Source organism: Pyxicephalus adspersus, chromosome 10 (genome assembly GCF_032062135.1).
Source record: "Pyxicephalus adspersus chromosome 10, UCB_Pads_2.0, whole genome shotgun sequence".
NCBI classification, from domain to species: domain Eukaryota; kingdom Metazoa; phylum Chordata; class Amphibia; order Anura; family Pyxicephalidae; genus Pyxicephalus; species Pyxicephalus adspersus.
Genome location: NC_092867.1, coordinates 11,319,352 through 11,330,204, shown reverse-complemented (window position 1 = coordinate 11,330,204; position 10,853 = coordinate 11,319,352).

Here is a 10,853-nt window from a genome sequence, read left to right as displayed (position 1 = left end):
TGTATTTGTATTTCTTATTTTCTCATAATGGCTGACAGCCCTGGTGCAGGTTCCGGTATATCTATACTGAATATAAAAGGCTTGGCAGGGACTATCGACTAGTATATATATATCATGCAAATAAATTAAAATGCTGCTGGTTTAAAAGAAATTTCCAGTAAAGGTATAATCTGAAATATATCTCCATATCAGTGATCAACCCCCCTGTGGCATTAGGCAAAATATTACATTTAATCTGCTTATATTTTGCCTTTCTTGCCCTCCATCCCCCTACAATGAACATGTAGATAAAGTTCTTTAATAAAATGTTTTTTGGCTTTCATGACATACCTTGCACTAGGTGCTACAAAAATGTGCTGCTGAGCCTCCATGATGGGCCAGGGACAATGAGGTTGGGTAGGAGAGGGCCTCTAGTCAGATAATGAGATGGGCTCTATATAATTTCCTGCAACTTCTGCACAGAAATCAGAATAAGTCATTTAAGAACAACTGTGCTAAAAAGTATTTAAATCCCTAATTATAAGATAAATGTGAGATGCAAGATAGGCCCTGCCCTGTTTTGGCTTCTCTTCATCTTCCTGCTGTTTTATTCCTGAGTTTTTTTTCTATGTTTTTCTATGGTGAGTTGCCCTTTTTAATCTTGGTTATATAGCAGTATGTAGCAACTCCAAATGTGCAGGGGGTTATATGTCATCATTAATTTCAGTGGTAAACACCAGCTTACTTCACAATATTTATTGCTAAATGAGTACATCTCGTTTTTTTTTTATGAAAATGAAAACCGGAAAAGAATGGAAATTTTCTTAAGGCACAATAGATGTGAATTGTTACAAGGCACTTTCCTTATTGCATTTTTGCACATGTATAGTTTTATTACACTGTTCATGGTCATATTTATTTTATTATGGTTGCTTCTTTCATATGGTGTGTCGGTTGGGCTGTGCCTTGCCTATGATGTTGCTGTGATTTAATTAAGAAAATGGTGGCAACACCAAGGGATTGGTGAGGTCTTAAAGGAATAAAATCATTTACAAGACAAAAGCCTAGAAGGTTAAATGAGAGGAGTACAGGTCACATTTGCCAAAACAAGATGTTTGAAGAAAGTCTGAATATCCCTTTGATAAGTATAGTGATGTCTACACAGAATTTTATCTAAAGTACAAAGGTATTTTAGTCTAGTATGCCAGCTGGAAAAACCTAAATTAGTTTAATATCATAGTGATAATGCTGTATATATACAAAATCTTCTTCAACATATCTCCCCTTCACATTTACTGTTGTGAGACAGATCTGAGACTTTTCACAAGTAAACATATCTGAATTATGATTGCTGTCTTTGGAAAACATAAAATTTTCCTAAATTCTGTGCCAAAATCAGAAATGGTAAGGATGCAACACTTAGACATTCTCCAAGCACAGATATGTATGCACACGTCCAGGAAAAAGGCTAGCCTGTACACGTGGTGGCACCAATTATATTATGGAACCTCATGGTACATTGTGGATCAGTATATGATACATTCAAGCTATCCGTTATGTCAGGATTTTTTAAGATATGGATCTAGTTATCCCAGCAAACAGACACTGGGAATATATTATTGATATTATTACCGACCTATTACGCAGCGCTGTACAAAATCCATAGTAATGTCACTAGCTGTCCCTCAAAGGAGCTCACAATCTAATTTCCCTACCATAGTCATATGTCTTTAATACAGTCTAAGGTCAATTTCGGAAGAATGCCAATTAACCTAACTGCATGTCTTTGGAATATTGGAGGAAACGGGAGTACCCTGAGGAAACCCACACATAGGGCCTGATTTGTTAAAGCTCTCCAAGGTTGGAGAGGATACACTTTCATCTGTGAAATTGGGTGATCCAGAAAACCTAGAATTGATTTCCTCAAATCATTTGCTATTTGCTAGCAAATTTTTTAAATGCTGGACCAGATCCATTCCAGGTTTGCTGGATCACTCAGCTTTACTGATGAAAGAGTTGCTCTCCAGCCTTGGGGAGCTTTAATAAATCAGGCCCACAGAGAGAACCTGCAAACTCCATGCAGATAGTGTCCTGGCCGAGATTCAAACCTGGGACCCAGCACTGCAAAGTGCTGACCTCTGAGCCACCATGCATTCATATAGTAGAAAGACTAATAGATAGAACTCCACAGAGGAACTGGGACTGAACTGTTACATGTGTTAAAAAGAACAGAATATGTAGGATGCCAGCTGACCAACAGCAGAAAGCAGCACATGCAGTGAAATGTTTTTTTTTTTTGCCTTTGCCAACAGTGACTGTCCCTCAAAATTAGATAACAATTTCGCAGGGAGTCTGGCCCAATCTTTCTATGTAGGCGTCTGCTCATAGCAAATTAAGGAGAATGCTATTTCAATAAGCTTCATGTCTGACTTGGGTTTCCCAGCCTTTTTAACAGATCTATCCCTTCCACTTCTACCAATTAGGGTACTAACCAGAAACTGAAATCATACATGCTGGGCAACCACTCATGCAGGACCATATCAGAGGTCAGCAGAACATCCACCAGGCTTCCATTGTGATGCTTTATCTATTGGAGCTCTCCCCATTCCAGATTCAGCAACACTAAAGCCGGGGTGTTCAAATCCAGTTCTCAGGGGCCAAGATCCTCACACGTTTTTAGTATCTCTCTAACAGACAGCAGTAAACTCAGTAAGATTTAGTTTACTAAGAGTGGAGAAATGACGCTGCTTATATAAGAAACATGGCCTGTGTGTGGCCATGGAGGACACAAGTGTGCAGTTGGACACCTCTAACCTAATTTATTCGATGGCCTTGTTCAGGAACAATGGATACACATTTCCCTTTCTGAACTTTTTCTTACCATCCAGAAAATATTTAGAACTCAGCAACAGCGGTCTCTGATTTTGTATGTCTGCCAAAGAACTAACAATCTGCAATCTACAAATATTGATGATAAAGAGCAGCTGAGTGTTGTCCCTGACCTCAGTTCAAGAGCAATATTTCCTGGATTGAATGATTCATTGTGCTTATTGCCTGAAGTTACTTTTTCATATACAGAAGTTTATTTTTTGATTTTTACTGCTGGTGGAAGAAAATTTGGCCATGCTCTAATGTCATTTTAAGTAATGAACCTTAACATATGAAATCCAGACAGAAAAAAATGAAAAATGAGATAAGTATCTGATGTTGCATAGAAATGGTAGTACATCAGAGCCAATTTAGAAAACAAATAACTTCCAAGGAAAACATTGTGGGACCGGCCATGTAAAATCGTGGCACAGAACTGTGGAGAAACTATTAAAGAATTGTCTCCATTTTCTACTTTGTATATCAGCTGTATAAACACAACAAGACTGATTCGAATTAAGCAATGTCTATATTTTCCTTAGGCATGGGTCCCACCTTTGTAACCTTTGATGGACAGTTGATGGACAATGCTCACGTAGTTTGCCCTTTTAGTACAAAAGCTTCTGGAACAGGTGTGTTAAATATCTGTGTTGATGCACACAGTCAGACTTCACTTGTCTTATAACAATACCCTATGGGGATGTAACCAGACCATCATAGTTTCTTCCATAAGAGAGCCTCCAGGAGTAAACTTGACCAAGCAGAACAAAATGGAAACAGAATAGCCATATATCTTTCCTCTGAAACTCAAAGAACGCTTTAACCATTTTGTCTGACCTGTGAACCCTGAGCTGTGTATTTAATTAGTAAAATTCACCATAAGGGAAACCATTATAATCTGGCAAATATCTTTTGCATTCCTTTCCAGATACAGCGGGCTCTGTTTTTTTTTTCTTTTCTCCTAGTAGTGATTTTTTTGTTTTAATGTAAATTTAAGCCGTGAATGGAATAGTCGCTGCTTCGTGTGGTTGTGTAAACTGGACTGGCTCACTTGTTAAGGTTTCCAATCCCCAGAGCTTTCTCAGAGAATGTGTCCGAGTATGTGTTGCCACCAAGTTGTCAGAGAATCTATTAGGAATCCTGAAAAGGGCTCAAACTAAAGCCATATTGCTATATCAACTGTCAGCTTTAATTACTCTACAGACCATAGCTCACAAACCAGGAACAAGTGCAGTTTTGGCACTCCCCACTGAAATGCTGTGAGTGGGTAAGAGAGAGAAGCGAGGAGTACCAGGCATTCATCCAGACAGACGGGTCATACGCTTCTTATTAACAGAGCTTCAGTGGATCCTGCGGCTGAAACTCTTCCTCGTGAGAAACCTTCATCAACCCTTTCCGTTCCTCAGATGATGAAAATGCATCCGCCAGTTGCATACAAGAAAAAAAAAATGACCATATCCATGATAGCAACAAGAGACATTTTAAATCCTTCATCAGCCTCAGATAAAATGTACTGTAAATAGCATGTTCTGTAGTTGCACAAGGTGCCGTTCATTTCTTTAAATCATGTTTAATGTACAATCTAGTCAAACAAGAACAATTTACAATTAAACTCACTCAAGGGAAACAGCCTGGCTGCTGAGTGAATCCAATTTCCATCCTTAACACAAAGTGGGGGAAGAGTAAGAAGATACCTTTCCAGTGGAGTTAACCCCTAGGGTAAGTAGTTAGTATTTTGGAAAAATCAAAACCACAAGCTTGATTCATTGCCTTGTGACCAGGTGATTCAAAGGCTTTATGCAGCCTTAGTTCCCTGAAAACCGACCTCAATATACTGCAAATTAGGAAGAATTTATTTCTGATGGATAAACTATCCTTAGCTCCTGGGATGTTGCTGACCACCAGGGAACTAGGACTGACCAGTAAATATAAATTGCATGCATATTGAAAGTGAGAGGCAGCTCTCTAATCATCAGCCTGATCACTGGGTATAATTATCATTCAAATATAAAATGAACTGTTTAAAGCGAAATAGCACACAGTCTCTTAAATAAGTCCAGTCATCTTTATTTCTAACATAACATGTCACATAAATAGCAGTCAGGTCGGGATAGGATGTCAGGATACCCAACACATCCCATCTTTTCCTGTGGCTGATGGGACTGAATGAACTTCCACACAGGAGATTCTGGGTCATCCTGACCCGCCAATCAAAATGGCCAAAGATCAAACCCAGGAAGAAGAGAAGAAAGAGGATTGCGGTGCCCACAACAGAACGGAGATGGGTGAGTGTATTATAAAAATGCAATTAAACAGGTAAGATTATTCTATTTCAAAAGGGCTCCCCCATGTCCCTTCTGCAATAATAGGACATGTCTAGTAGCAGTTTTTTGGTTTCAAAGTTTAGTTTCACTTTAAAGTGGACCTAAACCCAATGTTTCTAAATTACATTTTTTTTTCCAACATCCTTCTACCTCTGGGTTTAAACAAAAGCCAACCAAATGAATTTCAAGGATCTGCACAGTCTATCAGGCAGTGTTCTTCCCAGCCCACTTTGGCCGGACGCACCACCCGTCACTTTTTATTAACCACCGGCTGTTTTTGGATGATTACTGAAGAGTTGGGTTTCTGGGTTAAGCACTAATCAGGCAAAATCTTTTTGTCTGCCAGACGATGGTTTGCATTGGCTGCTGATTTTGTGACATTTTACATGGCAAATAATGACAACCGGACTTTCCTGAGTGTGGCGTTCTGTTTCTCCAAAAAATTAATTTTTTGACCTGCTCCCCCTGCTGACACAGGTGCCTGAGTGGTCAATGGAACACTATAATGGACAAAAGTAATAGATCAGAGGCAGCAGAGGAGAGCAGAGAAGAGCAAGTATGCTTTATTACAGACCTGTTAGCTTGCCTAGTAAGAGCAAAGTACAGGTTTACTTTGCTGTTTTAGAAAAAAAAATGGCTATCTGTACTGTAATAATAATAATAATAATACATTAAAGCTGTAGGGTAGCAATTATGCAAACCAAACAATAAAAATTATAGATTTTGTTTCAAATAAAAGTCACAATATTAGCCTAGGATATATCCTCACTGAATATTGTAGCTGTCAGAAGCTACAATCACCCCCAGCACCAGCAGATCTATAGACGTGCTTTCCTTTCTCGGTCCCATTATGTAACTGTATTTTCTCTTTGTAGAAGCTTCTCATAGTTTAAAGGTCAAATAAAGAAAACAAATTGTGACTTTTTTCATTCACACACATCCCAAAGTGGCCTTTTCTTGTAACCAATGACACGCAGCACACAGTAATTTATTATTCTCTTAACAAGCATACACCGAGGATCCCTTCCACATGTGTGCAGCCACTCAGGGGTCCTCAGACAACACTCTCTTACAGGAAGCACGTCTATCTAAAGAAGATTAGCTGGAGACAGAAAGCACACATCCATCTTATTGCCTTGCTGCTGCAATGTAACTGAAACTGATCAGGTGTGTGGAAAAAAATGCAGTTAAAATTTACTGTAGGCCTCCTACTGTACATGATCTCATGTTACTAATGAGCTTTTTCTGCAGGATAATGTTCCTTAGTGAGCTTGTAACTTACTCTGACAAATGTTATAGTTGTTACTGCACACTATGCTAGGCTTGGGCACCTGTGGATATCCAGCTGTTGAGGTGCTACTGGCAGGACATGTCTGGCATCTGACTTAGCGAGGGCAAATAAACAACGGAATGCATCCTCCAATGAATGATTTTAGGCTCAGATGTTTTCTATGAGAAATATTAAATATTTGTGAAGTTAGTTTTAGTATCACAAGCTTGGCATTATTTCAACAACTTTCATAACCCCAGCACATAACCAAGCTTGATGCAAGAGGTGTGAAATAATGGTGTGAAATAGGGGATGTAAGGATGTGAAAAAGGGGAACAAGCAAAGTTAGGGAAATTGGTTTTGAAATAGAAGGATTTACCCTGTGGATTAAAAAATATCTAATAGGTGTGTAGTACCCCTCTGGTGTTGGAGCCCTTTGGAGGTGCTACTGTATGGGTTTTTTAACCTACTAGAAATTTGCAATTTGCCAGGTATGTTTGTCTGGCAGTCAAAAGGTGAGTTTGGTTCCTATTTGGGCCGGGGTTTAAAAACAGGAGGGGTCTGGAGAATGAGGGGTAAAGGGTTCGGCACCATTGAGTGATGGAGGCTCAGATGCACATGTGGGGTGGTTTTGGTCTGGCTTGAAGGGGGCCAGGACAAGGGATTTCTGGTGAGGATGAGCAAGGTCATATGTGTTTTAAAGGCCTAACTGATACTGGGAAGAAGCTACAGGAAACTACAGGAAATGGTTTGAAAGAAATCTGCATGTGCATTTTTTTGGAGCTGTCACTGCAAAGGTGACCCATACTGGAGAAAAGATTTTCTTATTAGATTTCTTGCTTGGGCACTAAAGATCTCAATCTGCAATTTACATTAAATGTTTTGAATTGGATTTGTAACTGCAGCCACTTGACACCTACATGCTGAGATTACCAGCAATATACCCTCTGGCCAAGACTGACTGAGCCTGAGAGATTTATTGGCACCACATTAGGTTAAAATCAGGGAAAGCCACTCCTGTGCCACTGCTATAAGTTTTCAGTAATCTATATCAGTGAAAATTTGTTTAAAAGAAACTTTCTCTGCAAAATGATATTTCTGCTGACACTTTGAGTTGACACAAAATAAATATGTTTTTATAAAACTAAAATTTGAAAAAATGCAAACGATAGGCCTCACAGCATGATCGCAGCACGATCCATATGAAAAACCGCTAGGCCAGCTATGCCTTACAAGGATAGGAATCCATTTGCCGACTGCTCTGACGTTCTCTGTTAATCCCTTGATGAAACCTATTGGTGAAACGCGACGGGATGGAGACCTATAACATTTATACCACCATATTATTTAGTCAGACAACTGAATGTCTAGGTACAGAAGGCAAGCCCCTTGAAAATCCACCCCCAGGGGGTGCCTGATTTTTACGTTTGTTATATTTTGTTCACTACCTATTGTTTATATTGCTATTTGCTTTGGTGTGCATACTTTTATGTATGCCAAATATACACTATATGAACTCACTTATGAGCTTATTGTACGTTATTTAGAAACAAAAATGAAGAAGTATGACACCTCCAAAAGACACAAATAATTGTAAGATACCAGTATTTGGTTCAACCATTTGCAAATAATAATAGTAAACATAAACATCGGCCTTGGGTGGAGTGACTGACATTTAATATTAAAGCTTCTGTATTACCTAATTGGCTTTTACATATCGAGTTAATGTACTTTAAATAAAAGGCCAAACAAATGGTAGATTGTAATGTTTAAATGCTCCAACTAAGCTGGAAAAACTACATAAAAAAACCTAATGTTGTCAGAACACACTGAATGTGAAAAACAAAGCCAATGTGGGCAGCTATATCAATCACTGATCAATAAACTATTCAAATTCATCCTAGCTTTTGCCTTGGTACTATATGGTTTGTGGATGCTAGGATAGAAAACATACAACCAAGGGTTGTAAAACATACAGTACCAACATCATTGGACATTCATGGCCTACAATACATTCTCATGTGTCTATTTATCTTTCAACAAGTTTCGCATATTCTTTCCACTCCCAAGATTTCACCAGTTGCCAAGTATATATATATGAAGGACTCTGGGGCACAACAGAACAGATGGCACTGGAGTCCAAGTATTATGATATGTTACTTTAATCAAAGCAGAAATGTACTACAGATAAAAAAACACTACTTACCTATGGTGCCGATCCCTCCAAACCTGGCCTCAATTAGGTCCTGTGCCATCCTGCAATCCTTCTATGTCCCAGCGCCTTCTTCTTCCTTCTATTGGCTACGTCACCGATCTCACACTGCGCAGGCGTGAGATTGGGTAACTTGACCTGCTGTAACTAAAACTGCTGTAAATGCACATGCATATGATTGGCACTTCCTAGATATATATCCCAGGAGGGTCTGCACTTCCATTCGCCTTGGCAGTAAAGGCAGAAAAAGAGGGGCTTCCCCTTTCTCATTTTAGAAAAATAATTTAGAGATTGAGAAAAAAAAGAAGATACTTTTTATAAAAGGGTCATCTGTCCTTTTATGTAAATTAAAATTTGGTGACAGGTCAGGTTCAATCAGCCCCAAAGTGTCATGTTATAATTGTAAAACTTTATGGATATAACTTCATCTTAAACTGACTTAGATGATAGAAACTCAGTCCATACCAACAACTGGCATACATCTAATAGAAGGTGGCACATTGTGTAAAATTACATGGTAAGCCAGCCACTAAAAGTTAACTCAAAGTTGGACATTCAAATTACTTCAAGTGGACTTTAAATATAATATATAATAATAAAAAAATTCAATATAATATATAAATAATTGTATATTTATTATATAATATTAAAACTAATTGTCAAGCCACATAAGGAGGAAGAACTCAATTGGTCTCATCAGATCAATACCATGGCAAGTCTTGATAGAAGAAAGAACTCCAGTCAGCCTTATCAGATCAATACAAAAATAGGATTTGGGCCATGAAATACTATCGGCACACAGATGATACATCATCCCATTCCAAGCAGATATGTTGTCATTTCTAATCTAATAAATAGTCAGCAAATTTTTTAGCATATGTGCAAGACACAAATTATGGCATAGCTTTGACCTTCAAAAGAAGCAAAGGAAAAGCAAACCCATAATGAATATCCCAAAAATGTCAGCGCCAATCCAAAAGTAACACTATATGAATTACAAATACTTTGATATTCTGGATATATCAAGCCCTGAATTAACCTATCAAACCATTTGTATGAAGTCTAGCATAGTGATAAGATGCTTTAATCACATATTCTTATGGAATTAATGGAGAACACATGTAAGCCTCCTATTTGATATCAGCAAGTAGAACACATATTAGTGATTTATAGTTTGCTAGTTTGCTGCAATCAAATGGCACGAACCACACTATTTTCATGTCAGCCAGTTGTTTCCTATGAAACCATTATCTGAAGGGTAGAAAGCTAGAGAAAGGGGATCTAATATAAGAACCAGACCACCATCCTAATCTGATTTTAAGATGCCAATAACCATACGTCTCTTCATGTGCCAGAACATATTATAAATTACTGTAAGTCCTGATGGGTATTATGTGAGTCTTACGCTTTGATGTGTCCTGCTATGAGCAAAGGTATTAAACAGCCTGAGTTACTAGTCACCTCCTGGAAAACAAGAACAAATTCCACATTACCTCGGAGTATCATCACATTTGCACCCCAAACTAGATCTATTTCAAAACAGTCCGCTTGAATTATTATATATTTTTTTTTTGTTTCTGTCTCATATAACTCATCATTTAATGCCCTCTGAGAAACTGTCCCAATGGAATCACATGAAATCATTGCAGATGGAACTTATTACAATTGCGTCCTGTGTAGTATCAGGAATATCACGTGTTAGAAAACGCATTGTACTTGACAGCGCCCTGAGAGCAACGTGTGTCTGCCAGGGGGGAACTTCTCTATAAAAAAAAATGTATATTAATAGCTGGACAGAGATCAAAGGGTCACCATGCACCAGTAAAATGTGTTTAGTTTTCCGTATGTCTAAACTACATCAAACCTACGCAACTTCTTCAATTTTGCAAATGGAAAATATTCTGAAAGCTATTTGATGCCTGGGGTTTACTGGTTTACTTATTTGAGAACATGATTATTATATATGTATGTGCTCACCTAATTATTGTAGTTCTTTATGTATTTAATAATATGCAAAGTATTTTCACTAATAACCACACCTGCAACTTTTGCCATAGTCTTCAATAAATTAATATATTTTTAAGTAAACCCACTATGGTTAGGAACTTTTTTTTTCTTTTCAGATCTACCATAAAAAATCTTAAGACAATCATGTGACAACCCCCTAGGTATGGACCATGTCTTAACTGGTGTTTTATAC